Source organism: Ahaetulla prasina, chromosome 1 (genome assembly GCF_028640845.1).
Source record: "Ahaetulla prasina isolate Xishuangbanna chromosome 1, ASM2864084v1, whole genome shotgun sequence".
NCBI lineage: Eukaryota > Metazoa > Chordata > Lepidosauria > Squamata > Colubridae > Ahaetulla > Ahaetulla prasina.
In genome coordinates, this window is record NC_080539.1 from 137,367,012 (window position 1) to 137,383,970 (window position 16,959).

The window sequence follows — 16,959 nt, forward strand, 5'->3', positions numbered from 1 at the left end:
ACTTGGCTAAGAAACAAAGATGACCACTTCCCCCTAGAATTGGGCATGACTGGACAGGAGAAACCTCTATCTTTACCTTTATCTGGAGGACAGACAATGTCCATGTTTGTTTTAGATGTTGGTCTCTGTAATATATCCAACTATTACAGTATTAATGCTGGAATGTATTGTATTATAGGTTGACTTGTTAAAAGAACAGCAAATTATAACAGTAGCTTTAAAAATAATCAGTAATAGTATTTCCTAGATTATCAAAAGAGGTATTCTTATCAAAAGGTATAAATCATCCCCCTCCTTTCTTCACCACAGCCATAAATCCATCTTGTTTCCCAATCAGATTCTGAACAATGTATTAAATACAGAACACAGGCCGGTAATTTATTAGTTCATTTGGAATTTGTTCCTTCTTGCTAAGCATTTGCAATTATTAATGTTCCTTTGAAATAAAATGAGGATCCACTAACTTTCTCACCATAGTTGCCATGGTAGCTTTCCTTTTCCCTGTGATAAGATGAAGCATGATGAGGACGGTATAAATCTCATAGGAACTATGACAAGACACAACTAAAAGTGCATTACTGAGCTTGCTTTGTGGCAGATAGAGTAGTAGAAATCTCCTATTTCTCCATCTCCAAGACATGAACTTTTTCAAGTTATCAAAGATATTGGAACCTAAAAGACTTACTCTGGTAGAGCTGAAAGGCATTTATGTAATATTGTTATGTTTGTGGAATACCCTTCCCAGAGAAACTTACCAAATACCTATTTATTTAGGATATTCCTGTGGACGGATGAAAACTTTTCTTTTACTTTACCATGTATTTCTTTAAAAACAGTCATGTTAAATGTATTGGCTATTATTTTGATGCTAGTTACATTGCTATCTTTTGTGCTTTCTTTACCTGTGGTTTCTGTTTTCTCTTTGTATTCAACATATTTCATTTTCATAAAGTTGTGTCAGAAGTCATTAAGTTCTCCCCCTGTTCAGTTCATGAAAGCAAATTAAGGCATCTTTAACAGGAAACAGGTTGGACCCGTCTTGCAAGGAATCTGCCTAGTATAGTATAGTATAGTATAGTATAGTATAGTATAGTATAGTATAGCATAGCATAGCATAGCATAGCATAGCATAGCATAGCATAGCATAGCATAGCATAGCATAGCATAGCATAGTATATATTGCGTAGCTTCTTCAGTAATATTACAGTACTAACCAGACTATACAAAACATTTTCTAAACCAATTCTCAAATACAGCTCATCTGTCTGGAACCCACACTGCATATCAGACATTAATACAATTGAGTGCGTCCAGAAATATTTCACCAGAAGAGTCCTCCACGCCTCTGCTCACAACAGAATACCTTATGCCACCAGACTTGAAATTCTGGGTTTAGAAAATTTAGAACTATGCTGCCTTCGGTATGACCTGAGCATAGCTCATAAAATCATCTGCTACAATGTCCTACCTGTCAATGACTACTTCAGCTTCAACCACAACAATACACGATCACACAATAGATACAAACTTAAAGTGAACCGCTCCAAACTCGATTGCAGAAAATATGACTTCGGTAGCAGAGTTGTTAATGCCTGGAATCCTCTACCAGACTCTACGGTCTCATCCCCAAACCCCCAAAATTTTAAACTAAGACTGTCTACTGTTGATCTTACCCCATTCCTAAGAGGTCTGTAAAGGGCGTGCATAAGTGCACCAGCATGCCTATCATCCCTGTCCTAATGTTCCCTTTAATTGTATTCATTTTATATTTATATATATTATCTAATATGTACTCAACAATATAATTATTATGATATGATATGATATGATATTAGAGTTGAAATTAGTTGTACACCATCAAATGGTCTAGAAATATAATAAATACAGAATTTCTTCAGATTTGCCCTAACAAAATGACCAGTTCCACAGAAGATATTCAGAACATCAGTTGTTCTGATTTTATCAGAATTGTTTTAGATGCTATAGCCTGAGAATTTAGATAGAAATGCTTAGAAAGATTAGGCAAACTCTCTATATTCTTAACATGGGATCATCTTGGGATCTTTCATCAGGCAAAAAGAGATTGATTTGATATAGTACCTTACTGAAAAAAAGGATTGATCCTAGAAGTCTTTAAGAGACCAGCCCTTACTAACCTGCACTGATTGAAAAGCAACTTGGCTAAAGGCCAGTCAGAAGTCAGGTCACATTGGCTATAAAAACAGGAGCTCAGGTAGTCCCTGCTCAGTGGCCTGTGATATGTGGAGCAGACTACCTTGCTGCTGAAGATGCCAGTCAAAATTGCTAACAAAAAATCATATGGTATTTTGTCTAGATCAGGGGTTTCAAACTCAATTTCATTGAGGGCCACATCAGGGTTTGATCTCGAGGGGGGCGGGGTGTGTGTGTGGACAGAGTGGGCATGGCCAGCCTGACGTCACTCATGTTGGGGGCACCTTTGGTGGCCGGAGCACTCTGCCAGGGAAAATGGGCTCCTGTGCTCCATTTTTGGCTCCTATAACTCCTGAAACCCTCTTCCAGAGAAAACGGAGTTTGGGAGGGCCACTGGCAGAGGCACTGCAGACCTGTCCTTTGCTGTTTCCAGGGCAGCCCCATGGGCCAGAGCTAAGTACTCTGCAGGCTGGATCCATCCTGCAGACCTTGAGTTTGACGCCCCTGGTCTAGACTATAATCACTGAACCCTAGAAGCCTAGCACTGTCCTCTAAGATTGTTGTGTCTTGCCCGCTCTCACCGCAGCCAGGGCCTTCTTATCTGCTTCCGAACGCTGAGGAATGTCCTAGTATGCCTCCTGGCCCCAGCCCTGGCTCCATGCCCAGGCAAACAGAGCAACTAGACCCCTCCCCCTCCCCCACAGCATGTGAGCCTGAGGAAGGTCAATTACCAACAGCTGCAGACTGGAGTGACCCTCGCTTCAGGAGAATTGATAGGTGGCATCAACAGAAGGAAGGGAGGGGCAGGCCTGGATACGTGCTGAGTCATGGAGCCACACCCCATGGCCTATATAAAGGATCTGCTTTCTGACATTCTCTGAGTCAGGCAAAGTCGAACATACCTTGCTGAAATCACTTTCTGGTCTCCTGCCTGCCTTGAGGACTTTGCTAGGACTTTGGCAGAGCTGCAGAGGCACGCCTGATTCGGATTTCCCTGACCCGGCCGTCAGCGGAGGAGTGGGACACGACAAAGATAAGTTTACAAGGATGCATAATCGGAGATAGAAGACTGAAGTAAATCTGATAGAAATGGCTTGGTGTCTGAGATGATGGTGATGATTCATCTCCAGGTGTACCTGAACAAAATGGGTTATTTATATCTATTTCATTCCAAGTCTGGAACAAAGGTTGGCATGGTAACTACTTTACCTGTCCTGAGGGATAACATTTATAGATAGATATCCACTATTCAGATTTTCCTTCCATTCCTTTAAATAAAAGCTATGCTGACATGACCAGACCAAAAAGTTCATGTTCCAGGCTCATTTACCTCTGTCAGTTTTATGCTAAACAGGTTCTGTAGGACACAGCCAGAAGGCATCCGTTCATATCATTTGAGATACTGATTGGTCAAATTAATTTTTGCTTCGTCATTTGTACTCTGTAATAAATTTCCTGTTGTGTGAACTTGTTTTCTACTCAGAAGGCAGGTGGAAAATGAAGATTAGACCTTGCTATGAAATCTAAAGAAATAGTCCATACATATTTTTAAATGAAAGGTTTCTTGTAAGTTTGAATAGCTACATCTGATAGGTTTTAGTTAGCAAATTCTTTGTGGTTGTTGTTATTGTTTTAAATTGCAGTTGACCATTTCTGACTTCTTTCTGCTGCAGAGAGGATTACCTCAAGTAATAAGAGTTGTTGAAGAGGGAAAGCATGTGTTGGTTGATTACATAAAAGACAGCCAAGAACAAGGACTGATGCAGGTTAAAAATTATAAATTATTGAAGGTATAAGAAACAAAATGTGAATATTGAAATAATGTAATACAAATATGAAATAATGCTGTCACTGGGTTAGACTAGACTAGACTAGACTAGACTAGACTAGACTAGACTAGACTAGACTAGAATAGAATAGAATAGAATAGAATAGAATAGAATAGAATAACAGAGTTGGAAGGGACCTTGGAGGTCTTCTAGTCCAGGGGTCTCCAACCTTGGTCCCTTTAAGACTTGTGGACTTCAACTCCCAGAGTCCCTCAGCCAGCAAAGCTGGCTGAGGAACTCTGAGAGTTGAAGTCCACAAGTCTTAAAGGGACCAAGGTTGGAGACCCCTGTTCTAGTCAAACCCCTGCTTAGGCAGGAAACCCTATACCACTTCAGACAAATGGTTATCCAACATCTTCTTAAAAACTTCCAGTGTTGGAGTTTCTTTGCTGCAAGGAAAAACATTACATAGTCCATTTCTACAAAAGATTCAGGGGGATGTGGATAAAGATAAAATCTCCCAATGGCTTACAACTGAAACTAAAGCTCAGTTTTGGCTGCTTAAGAGCAAACTATTCAAATGAATGGAATAAAGGCCAGACGGAAAAATCGACAAATGAGTCAAAGTGCAGATTGTGCAATAGTAGCAGAAGAAACAGCAGATCATATACTCAGTTTGGGCAAGAAGATTGCACAGACTGATTTTAAAGAACAACGTAACATAACCGCCAAAATGATTACTGGAACATCTGTAAAAATTGTCATGTGCCAACAATGAAAATTAGCAGAAACACAGTTGAAAAACGAATAAAAAATTGAGAAGGTAAAAATACTGTGAGATATCTGAAATGCAAATTGATAAAGTCTTGATATATAACACACCAGATGTATCTATGGTGGCTAATTGATATGGAATAATTGATATGGCAGTACCAGGTTGATAGTATAACAACAGACAAAGAATTAGAGAATATCACTAAGTATCAAGATCTGAAAATAACAGAATGACAAGATTAGAAGTTGGAAGGGACTTTGGAGGTCTTTTAATCCGATCCTCTGCTCAGGCAGAAATCCCTATACCATTTCAGATAAATAGTTGTCCAATCTCTTCTTTAAAAACTCCACTGTTAGAACACCCACAATTTCTTGAGACAAGTCATTCCACTCCTTAATTGTCCTAACTGGCATAAATTGGCTGTGGTCATTCCAGTGTGTCAGCCTCCCAGTTAAACCAGACAGGAAACATAACTAGATGAGTTAAATCTACTTTAATGTAAGGCCATATTAATAAAATCTTGTAAATCTGAAGGTGCAAACTTCCCACCACCACTTTCAAGTATCTGATCAATTAGGGCAGGTCCTTTTAAAGTTTCTTTCTCCGATTGATTGTTTCCTCTTTCTCTTGTTTGATTGTTTCCTAAGCAGCTCCTGTTTCCTTTGCTTCCCCTTTCAAGTCATCCACACATTCTAGCATCCAGTAGTTTTTGTGCCATGCCATACCAAAAAGACTCAGACAATACTTTAAAAATCTGCACATTGACAACATTTCCACCTGTCAATTATGAAAAGCTATACTTGCTTAGATCTGCACATATACTATGCCAATACATTGCAATGTCGTAGGTTCTTGGGAAGAACTTGATATGAATGAAGGCCAATAGCAGCTAAAGAACTGGCAGCTGTGAATTCATATCATTGGATAATAACAATAACAATAACAACAGCAATAATAATAATAATAATAATAATAATAATAATAATAATAATAATAATAATAATAATAATAATAATAATAATAATAATAATAATTGTAAAAACCACAGGTGCTGCCATGAGAAATGCTGAAAAGAAAAACTACTGTTCCCCTTGTAAAACCTTCAGTCATAAGGCTCTAGAAAGCAGACATATCTACAAGCAAGGAATTAGACTGTTGTCTAATTCTCATAAATTTTAAAACCATCATCATCATCATCCTTACCACCACTATCATCATGGTTTACATAAGCTATGCTGACTAAAATTTAAATTGGCTTAACTTTCATATATAGCAGACACTGTGAAATTATATGAAAAAGCCTATAACCTGTTGTGAAAATAGAAAACCAAAAAGTTGCCATCTACCTATCTAACTGAATTTACCTATTGTTATGAAGATGTTTCTCTCTAGCAAGAAATATGAGTTTGCTTTCCCGGCCAAGGATTATTCTACACGCTCTTCCATATGACTTCATTTCATTTATTATTGATTTTATTGATTTAAAACATTTATGTAACCTCCCAGTTTATATCAAACTCTGGGTGGCTCCCAATTACTCTCACACAGATTTTTATCTGGGGCTAAAACAGAAAGATTGACAAACATAACAACTAAGACAACATATTCTGATACCATGTGTAAGAATACATTTGTTAATGAGCATCTTATCATCCTATTAATCACAGTGCATAATAGCTACCCTATCAAGGGAAAAGGGAAGTTAATATATAAATTAGGAAGAATCTGATTTTTTTTTACCAGTAAATGGGCCGACGTTTGTGTTGTTTACTTCAGCAATCTGGTTAAATGCTCTAAATGCTGATGGTGCTAAAGCAATATGGAAGTTAGTATTTGCATTTAATTTTTTTCTAAAAAACCCTGAGTAATGCTGTTCTAATCCTGATTTCCAACATCTGGTGTCTTTTACTTAGTCAATAAATCCCTTGAGACAGGCAAAATGCTGCAAGTTGGAATGCTTGTGCTGTACTGCTCTGTTTAGCTTTGGTGACTTAATTGCCAAGAACAGATAAGGGATCAATAGTCTTTCAGTGCCAATAATTCCTAGTTAATAATTTAATACTCTACCATTTTAACTCAATTTTTAAATTAGTATAGGCACGGTAAAAATGCTAAACTCTGCAGTTGCTTTATTCATACCCTGCTGCATTATCCTTGCAAGGAAGATAAGCAATACGTTGCCATCCTGCCATTTAAATGCCTTAAATAACATGTGCACTATGGAGACCCACACACTCACTTCATTAGTGGCATAATCTGAAAGTCAGCATGGTGAGGGGGAAGGAACTTGATTGACAATCTCAGAAGTGCTTTTTCTTCAAAAAGCAACTGGATTGTTTTTTCCTTGAGGAAGAAGGAGAAAATGTTTTGCTTCTCATCCAAGAAGCTTCACCAGTTCTGATGCCTGGGGAATGGAAGGATACATACTGACAGTTGGGACTGGATGGTGGAGGGATGGAAATATAACTTCTGATAGGATGAGGGAGGGAGGGCTGGAAAGATTGTAAGCAGATGATTGCAGTCATCTGGTTGTTAGCACTCTGAGAGCTATTGAGGCCACTTGGGGGCCACTTGCAAAGAAATGCAGATAGTCCTCGACTTATGACTGCAATTGAGCCCAAAATTTATGTTATTAAGTGAGAAATGTGTTAAGTGAGTTTTGCCCCATTTTACGACTTTTCTTGCCTCAATTGTTAAATGAATCACTGCAGTTGTTAAATTAGTAATATATTTGTTAAGTGAATCTGGCTTCCCCATTGACTTTGCTTGTCAGAAGGTCACAAAAGGTGATCACATGACCCCTACAACTGTCATAAATATGAACCAGTTGCCAAGTGGTCCGAATGTAAATCACATGACCTTGGGGATGCTGCAATGGTCATAAGTGTGAAAAATGGACTTAAGTCACTTTTTTCAGTGCTGTTGTAACTTTGAACTGTCACTAAGCAGACTGATGTAAGTTGTGGACTACCTGTACAATCCTTCCACAGCTGACTGGGTAGCTCTTAAAATTAGAAGCCATATTTTTTATTAGCGATTTGCTATTGAATTTCAGTGGTATGGTTTTTTAGAATTTCAAGTGATCTGAAACTTTCCCATTTTTCTGGGACTCTGACTCTCCTCCTCCCATCCCATCCCTTGTTCCAAAATTCTGATTAGTCATGGATAACCTTTTTTCTCAAATTTCATCTAACTGTAGGAGACGAGGAGGCTGAGACCAAGGGAGGGGTCAAAAGCATCATCAGTCATCAGTCATCAGCTTCCACAAGAAATCTAAGTTCAGTCCACCTTGAATTCCTTCTACTCTTATCTCCCGCTAATTTCCCTTGGCTGTTAGTAGTTCAGATTCTTGTAGAATGCCCAGATTTACAATAAATCTGTATACATATTTGAACTCTCTGGATCTCCTGATATTCCTGGCACTTGACAATAACTCACCTATAAAGGAACAGAAACCATCTTGATGGCACCTTTATCATTTTAAGAACTTTCTTCTCTTTCCCTGTGCCTCTAGGTGTTATTGATTTAATGCTTTCACACTGAGGTCTTCCCAAATTTTGATTTTAACCGAAATGGATGAGTTCATAAAGGTGTACCGAATCCAAAGATACATTTTCATGCAACTGTTGAAACTCTTTTGTATGGAGGTAAACTTCCAAAATTGGTTCAGGCAATATTTCAGCAGGCATTCTATCACAAAGCTTTCAATGGAAGGGGAAAGAGAAAAAGAGAGAATGATCCTTGGCAAGCATGAATCCCTTCTTGTGAAGTGGGGCCATAAGAATCAGATGGGTCTGTTGATCGTGTACCTGGCTCCTTGCTACGTGACTACAGCCCTGCCTGAGCTGCTGGAGGTGCTTGCCGGGGTGGCGGTTGAGATCCCCAGACTTTTGGTCATGGGAGATTTCAACCTGCCATCGGCCGGCTTGTCATCGACGATGGTTCAGGAGTTCCAGGCTTCCATGATGGCCTTGGACCTGATTCAAGTAACTGATGGCCCTACACACACGGGGGGGGGGGTCCGCACTGGACTTGATTTATATCTCTGGACAGTGGTTTAGTGATCTGGTATTAGGGGATTTAGTGATGGTACCGGTGTCATGGTCAGATCATTTTCTCCTCCGCCTAGACTTTCAGACCGCCGCTCACCACCGCAGGGAGACAATGCGTTGGTTCCATCCCAGGCGCCTGATGGACCCCGAGAGGTTCCAGATGGAGCTTGGGCCGTTTCCTGAGGATCTTGCCCACGGCACAGCTGAAGAACTAGTTGCGGCCTGGGAACAGGCTGGGGCTTTGGACCGTGTCGTGCCTTTGCGGCCTCTGACCCGGCGCAGATCTCAATTGGCTCCTTGGTTCTCTGAGGAGCTGAGAGAGATGAAACGCCAGAGAAGACGCCTAGAGAGTACTTGGAGGTCCAGCCGTTCCGAGGCTGATCGGACACTAGTTAGGTCTTTTTCAAAGACCTACCTAGTGGCACTGAGGGTGGCGAAGCATTCTTACGCTTCCTCCCTCATTGCGTCGGCAGATAACCGCCCGGCCTCCCTGTTTCGGGTGACCTGTTCCCTCCTACACCAGGGGGGACGGGATGACCCCTTGCAGGGACGTGCCAAGGAGTTTAGTGGTTATCTATACGATAAAATCGCTCAGCTTCGGGATAGTTTGGACCAAGATTGCGATGATCCGGATGAGATGACTGAGACGCGTCTTGTTGATGTTGTTTGGGATGGGTTTGATTCTGTGGCTCTCGAGGATGTGGACAGGTTGCTAGGGAGGTTACATGCCACTACATGTTTACTGGACCCGTGCCCCTCCTGGCTGGTGCTGGCCACTCAGGAGGTGACACGAGGCTGGCTCCGGGGAATTATAAATGCTTCTTTGTTGGAGGGGGTCTTTCCCGCCGCCTTGAAAGAGGCGGTGGTGAGACCCCTCCTCAAGAAGCCTTCCCTGGACCCAGCTATTTTGGGTAATTACCGTCCAGTCTCCAACCTTCGCTTTGTGGCGAAGGTTGTAGAGAGTGTGGTGGCGTGGCAGCTCCCCCAGTACCTGGATGAAGCTGTCTATCTAGACCCGTTCCAGTCCGGCTTCCAGTCCGGGTATAGCACGGAGACAGCTTTGGTCGCGTTGGTGGATGACCTCTGGAGGGCCAGGGATAGGGGTTGTTCCTCTGCCCTGGTCCTGTTAGATCTCTCATCGGCTTTTGATACCATCGACCATGGTATCCTGCTGCGCCGGTTGGAGGGGTTGGGAGTGGGAGGCACCGTTTATCGGTGGTTCTCCTCCTACCTCTCCAACCAGTCGCAGACGGTGTTGACAGGGGGGCAGAGATCGACCGCGAGGCGCCTCACTTGTGGGGTGCCTCAGGGGTCAATTCTCTCGCCTCTCCTGTTCAACATCTATATGAAGCCGTTGTGTGAGGTCATCAGTGGCTTTGGGGTGAGTTACCAACTGTACGCTGATGATACTCAGCTGTACTTTTCCACCCCGGGCCACCCCAATGAAGCTGTCAAAGTGCTGTCCTAGTGCCTGGAAGCCGTACGGGTCTGGATGGGGAGAAACAGACTCAGACTCAATCCATCCAAGACAGAGTGGCTGTGGATGCCGGCACTCCGGTACAGTCAGCTGCAACTGTGGCTGACTGTTGGGGGCGAGTCATTGGCCCCAACAGAAAGGGTATGCAACTTGGGCGTTCTCCTGGATGGACGGCTGTCGTTTGAAGATCATTTGGTGGCCGTCTCCAGGAGAGCTTTTTACCAGGTTCGCCTGGTCTGCCAGTTGCGCCCCTTTCTTGACCGGGATACCTTATGCTTATGGACTTTTTTTTTTTAATCTGCTTCAGATAATATTTGGGAAAAAAACTATTTTCAAAATATTATCATTAGGCTATTAGATACATACTAGTAATGTGACCTGCTTTATTGTGTTACCTTTGCTCAATTTGGTTTTGACTGTTTTAAACTTGGCCCACGGGTTCATTTAAGGAAGGGAGACTTATATAGCAGATAGCAGGCATGATGTAAGCAAGATAATTGTGAAGAAAATCATTTGAGACCATTGTACATGAGACAGAAGATAGTTTGAGGGACTGATCACAAGACAGAGCCTCACCATTGGACATTGCAAAAATCAGTTTTGCTTGGAGTAGCTTAAATCTTGTGACAATATCTTTAATACTTTTGAACAACAACAGCTCCTTGGAAAGTACTCAGTAGGTACACAAAAATGCCAAACCCAGTCTAAACTTCTTAATGACTGTGCAACCAACCATAATAATAATACAATGTCAAGTCTATTGAGATGGGCTGAGTCCAAACTGTAACAGCTTTGTCAACATGATTACAAATGACATAAGCAATAAACATTGAAGGACTCAAAACTTCCAGTCATTTGATATTGTTTCTGTTTAGCAAGTTCAGGTGTGCTTGGAGGGTGAATGGTGTGATGGCCTAGATGTGAAGATGCTCACCTCTCACTCGGAAAGTTGAGAATTTAAACCTAGGCAGTGACAGATGTTTCATTACCTGGGTGCAAAGAGAAAATATCTGCTGTGAACTCCGCATAGGTGTCAGGAAGGGGATCTGGCCAGTAAATGCTTAGTCCCCCCCCCCCCGATCCCACCCAGAAGCAAGGGATTACAGGGTCATAAAAAAGAAAAAAAGGTGTGCTTGCATGGTAAACAGAATATATACCATATATATATGCTGGTAAAGAAATAAAGGGAGACTAGTATAGATCTATTTCGAACTACTTGGTTCTCATCAGCTAGCCATACCCTTACTCAGATTTGAACTTGGGCTCCCTGCATATTAGGCAGTTGTATTAACTTCTAAGCCACAAATTCTCCTCCCTTTATCAGCCTGAGCCAGGAGAAAGATTAAATGTTTTTCTGTCAAAGCCCCTCCCATATTGGGGCAGAACAGGTGCTTCTACAGAAAAACACTATATCCCCATCTTTTGTTTGCAAGAAGAATTAAATCAGGATTTCCACTCAAAGTTGACAGGGAAAGTAAAATGATATTTGATTCTTATTTCTACCCAGCTTTGGACCTAATGGAAGTTTTGACAGTGTTTTTTCAAGTAGGCAGATGAGATTGCTCAGCCAGAAATCTTCTTGTATAAGTAGCTCTATATCCTTGGAAAAAATGGTCTATAGGCCATACATCAAGTGAAAATGGAGAGAAAGAAACTTTTTTTTTTTTTTGAGAACTCTAATTGAGAGAAAGGAATGTTCACCAAAATATATGAAATATGATTGTGGCCAGTTTTATAACAATCTTATGGAAGTTCTCTCCCATTCTTTTTCCAGCATGCTTCATTTCCACTGCACAATGTCATCTGGAGGGAAAAGTCATCCCATAATTATTTATACCTACTACTATATGAGTCAAGTACCTATATTTTCCCCTTTACCGCCCACTGCAGGTGGATTTTATATTTTAATATTCCCCATGAAATCTTGCTCATAAAAAAGAGCTGCTTCTTGAGAACTTGATGAATAAATAAAACATGCCTAACCCATATAGATTTCAGGGTCATTTACTTTTAAGTAACTTACTTGCTTAGCATTGCAATTTGACTCGTATATCAGATTCATTAATGTCAAGAGCTGTGCTATGCTGTCCGATTTATTTGGGTACTTACATTTTCCCATCTTTTTTATTATTATTTTGACATAGAAATGTGTTAGACGCAACATTAAAAGAGAGAAGGAAAAGGCAAGGTTATCAAGTAATATAAATATTCTGATAAAGTGATTGTATCTGAATTGACCTAAGTGACATTTACACTGCAAAAAGTGGTAATTAATTTATATGGATCAGATTATTCCCTCAGCTCAATTAAGGTGAACTCAGTTTGAGAGGGTCTGAATTCTGGTGGCACTTTTCATATCATTTTAGTGGACTTGGATAGGTTGCATGAAATGATTACGCTTACAAGCCCATCTTATATAAATAGTCCTCAACCTACAACCATTTGTTTAGTGACTCTTCAAAGTTAAAATACTGAGAAAAGTAAATTATGACTGTTTTTTTCACACTTCGGACCATTGGTCCCCATCATGGTCACATGATCAAAATTCAGGTGCTTGGCAAATGATTCATATTTATGACAGTGTAGTGTTTTGGGGTCATGTGATCACCTTTTGTGACCTTCTCATGAGCTAAGTCAATGAAAGCCAAATTCACTTAACAATTGTGTTACTAACTTAACAACTGCAATGATTCACTGTGGCAAAAAAAGTTCATAAAATGGGTCAAAGCTCCCTTAACAACTGTCTCGCTTAGCAACAGAAATTTTGGGCTCAATTATTATTTTACTATGGTTCAACCATATGTTTAGACTGGATTTGGATTTATCCATCTGTCAAGAGTTTCCCAAGATCATGGGATAGGAAGATTTTGATGTTTGATAGTATTGTCACAGGATGTTAGCTGTTCCTAGCAATGCTGCCTTTTGCAATTGACTGATGGTGAATGTGTCAATGTTGATGGTGTTCAAGTGGTGCTGCCTTTATTACTCTGCTATAAAAGTTCAAGATGGCAAACATATCTAATACACCTTCCCTCTGTTTTCCCTACAACAACCTTAATCATATTGGCATTCAGTATTCTGGACTAACACAAGCTCTCTCCTTTGTGTATTCATGCAAATATTTCATATTAGAAACTTCTACTCTGACAATAATTAAATCAGGAGGATTCTTAAGATGTAAATTTCCTTGCCTGCAACAACACAAACACTTAAGTCTTACATAAATGGGTAATGTTGCTGTAGATTTCATGAATCTGAAAACAGTGGTGATGTCTTTACAAAGGTCAACTGCACGAAGCATAACCCAATATAGCTGCCTATTATTATTTTTTTTAAAAAGGAGAAACAAAAAATAAAAATAAAAAAGTGTTTTGAACCTGTCTCATTCTCTCTTCTACTCTTTCCACACAGACTCAGGTACTAGCCAGGTTCTTCTCTACAACTAAGTTACTGTAATGCAATCTACCTGGGGCAGATCCAAAATCTGGCCCAGAATGTGGTGGTACCAGCTATTATGATTATGTCTTGGCATTTGCATGTTACGCTTTTGCTTCACAAGCTTTACTGGCTCGAAGCTGCTGGATGTCATGTAGAAAGCCTTTCATGGTACAGGGTCAGGAGATTTGGGAAACTACTTTTCTTTACCTGCCTCAACAGGTGTGGCAGGAGGGGCATGCTCCAGGTTTGGTCTATTGACAGATGCCCTTTAGAGCAGGGATCTCCAGCCTTGGCAACTTTAAGATTTGTGGACTTCAACATCTGGCTGATAGTGAGACAGACCACATAAGTGGATTCATACTTAATGATAAACAAATCAAACATGCTGTATCATTGTTCTGCGTGACCCATGAACCTAACTGAGGTACAGTGGCATTGTTTGTTTATTTCTGTGAGGAAGATGGTTTTTACAAAAATGTTAACAACCTCAACCTGAACTGATAGTTTGTTCGACTGAACGTGCCACTTTCAGTGAATTCTTCAATTATATCTTTTTTGTGTGCTCCGTAAACATTGTTCTATAAGCAAAAGCCAAAGAAGTAGTTCACAATTACTCCAGAACCCATTTTTCAACTGTTACTTGCTTTTATGGTTAACACTGCTCCCCCTGAGTGAGCATTGGAATTAAAAAAAAGAGAGGGGGGGATTTCCTCAAAGATATCTAAGATAAGGTTTTCAAATGCTCTTCTACGTTAAAGGAAAAAAAACACTCATCTGTGTGTGTGTGTGTGTGTGTGTGAGAGAGAGAGAGAGAGAGAGAGAGAGAGAGAGAGAGAGAGAGAGAGAGAGAGAGAGAGAGATCTTTAACTTGAAACTGAGATAGGTACTGAATAAGTTTCCTCCTTGTTTTAAACACTGCAACTGAAATGACAAAATTGTGCTTAAAAATTCTTTGCAAACTTCCTTTCTTCTATCAGAGAGGTCAACTCAAAATGTGTTTTGCATCCATGTTTTTAATCCTCCTTTCTTTACCTTTCCTTTCCTTTCCTTTCCTCTCCTCTCCTCTCCTCTCCTTTCCTTTCTCTCTCCTGAAGACAATTGGATCTTACCTTATTTTTAGATGCCGAAATTTTTGTGTACGGATTTATTTGAGCCCTTTATATTTACACATTATTATTTATGAAGTCTGAAGTTAGAGGTAATCACTGATAATAAACAATGTGTACATTTATAATTCACTCATGTCACGAAACACACTGTACTTTTCTAGAGAACGAAGGTTAGCTGAAAGGAATGGTTCTTCATGCCGTGTTTTGAGCCTTATGACTCTTTCCTCATCTGTAATGGTGAAAAATTGTACCGTTAAAATATTTATATTTAGGATTAACAGTTGCATGCTCACTAAACAAGCACCGTCAATAATTTTCACTTTGATGCTTTTTATGATAATACAATGTAATTGGATTCAGCAGTAAATCCAAACACAGCTCTAAGAAATGAAGCAGAAGCTTGATGAGGCATATCATAAAATGATTTAAAATATGCTTATAGAGAAGAAGATGCCAGGAAGCTGATAGTTTTGTTTGCTAAGACAATCTCTACAGAGAAATGCAAATAATTCCGATAAAATTGATGTACTAGTGTATTTTCTCCTTTTGCTTAATTGGCAAGTGGATAATAATGTACTCTGTTTTCTGAGACATATGAATAAGATACCGTTTAGTTCAAATACAGTTAAGAAGAAGATTATTTGAAAAAGCATGATCCTATCTATATGTGCCTCCAGTTCTGAAGCATGGCTTACACAAATAAAGTACTCCTTTGGCATGTTATCTAGCCTATTAGTATTCCTTCGATTGCCAATGTAGCTGTAATGGGTTTCTCATCTGTAAGAACAAAAATAATAGTAATCAAAAACATTAGGATCAAGGAAACAACATTCTGGTGGGGACAGAGGGGAGAATAGATTTGTGGAAGTTAGGTAGATGCAATGAGCTCCTGGAAGCTGAATTGTTCTTTCAACAGATTTTTGGTGGTCCAGAAAGATGCGGTTATTTATTTAGTATATGATGAGAATATGACAAAGAGATGTAAACATATACACACAATTCACGTAATCAGGGGTGGGCAGCTGCCGGTTGTAACAACTGGTTCACCCAGAACCGAAAATGTAAGTGCGAGCATGCGCGTGGCATCAAAAAAATCGGCGATTATATAGGACGTGATAGCGCCAGGGTAGGTGGATGGGTGGGGCCACCCCCTACCGGTTCACCTGAACCAGTCCAAACCAGCAGCAGCCCACCACTGTGCATAATTATATACAAAACTTCTTAGGGGGTATGGCATTGGCCTCATAACCAGATGTTCAGATCAGTTATGTTCAGATGTTCAATCGCCTCTGGCGTTACTTCATGTAGATCTTTTAAGGAACCAGAGAACGTATATTGTTGGCAGTCTCACACAATATGTTTAATAGTTTACATATTAGTATCATAGTCACAACAAGGGGAATCTCTCCAGCCTCATTGATACAGGACAGAGGAACTTCTTCCATGTCACATCTAATTCTGTTCAGTTTTGACCAGATACAGTGAGGCAGATTAAAACCAGGTGCTTTGGTAGAAGGATCACTAATGCGCAGGCCACTAAAAGATGACTTGGACCATTCCTCTCTCCAGGCATTCACAGGGTTAAATGGAATAAACCTCTACCTGGTGAATGGGTAGATGTTGAATGGCTGTTTTCCATGCTGGCCTACAGGATTTCCAAAAGAGGAGGTGATGATGGTGAAATGTTGTTGGATGAGAGGACAGGTATGGAGCAGCAGCAGTAAAATGAAGAAGGATTGATGGGAGACTTTGAGCCATGTTCAGTTTGGTAGCCTTTAGCCAGACAAAAGCTGGATGCAGATACTGATGAAGCTTATGCAATCCAAGTGGTAATGGATTGAGAGAAACCCTACTGGCACTTGAATTAGAAAGTATGTCTGGCTATGCTGATTTGTATAGTGGGCAGTAATGGTAGACAATATATAAGATTCTTTTTTATGTGAATATGTGTGCTGGAACATCCAAGGATACCCTACAGGGACTGTTTGATGGAGGGGGGCTTGTAGCTTGAGAGCACCAATTGCCTCCTCTCCCATATCTCTTCCCTGATTCATCTTCCTATCTCTCTGGGAATAGTGAGACATCTTTGTGCTATGGTTAGATGCCATCAGGAATAGCCCTTTGGGAGATTTTAGAGAGGGAGATATTCAGTCATGAATGGCAAAGG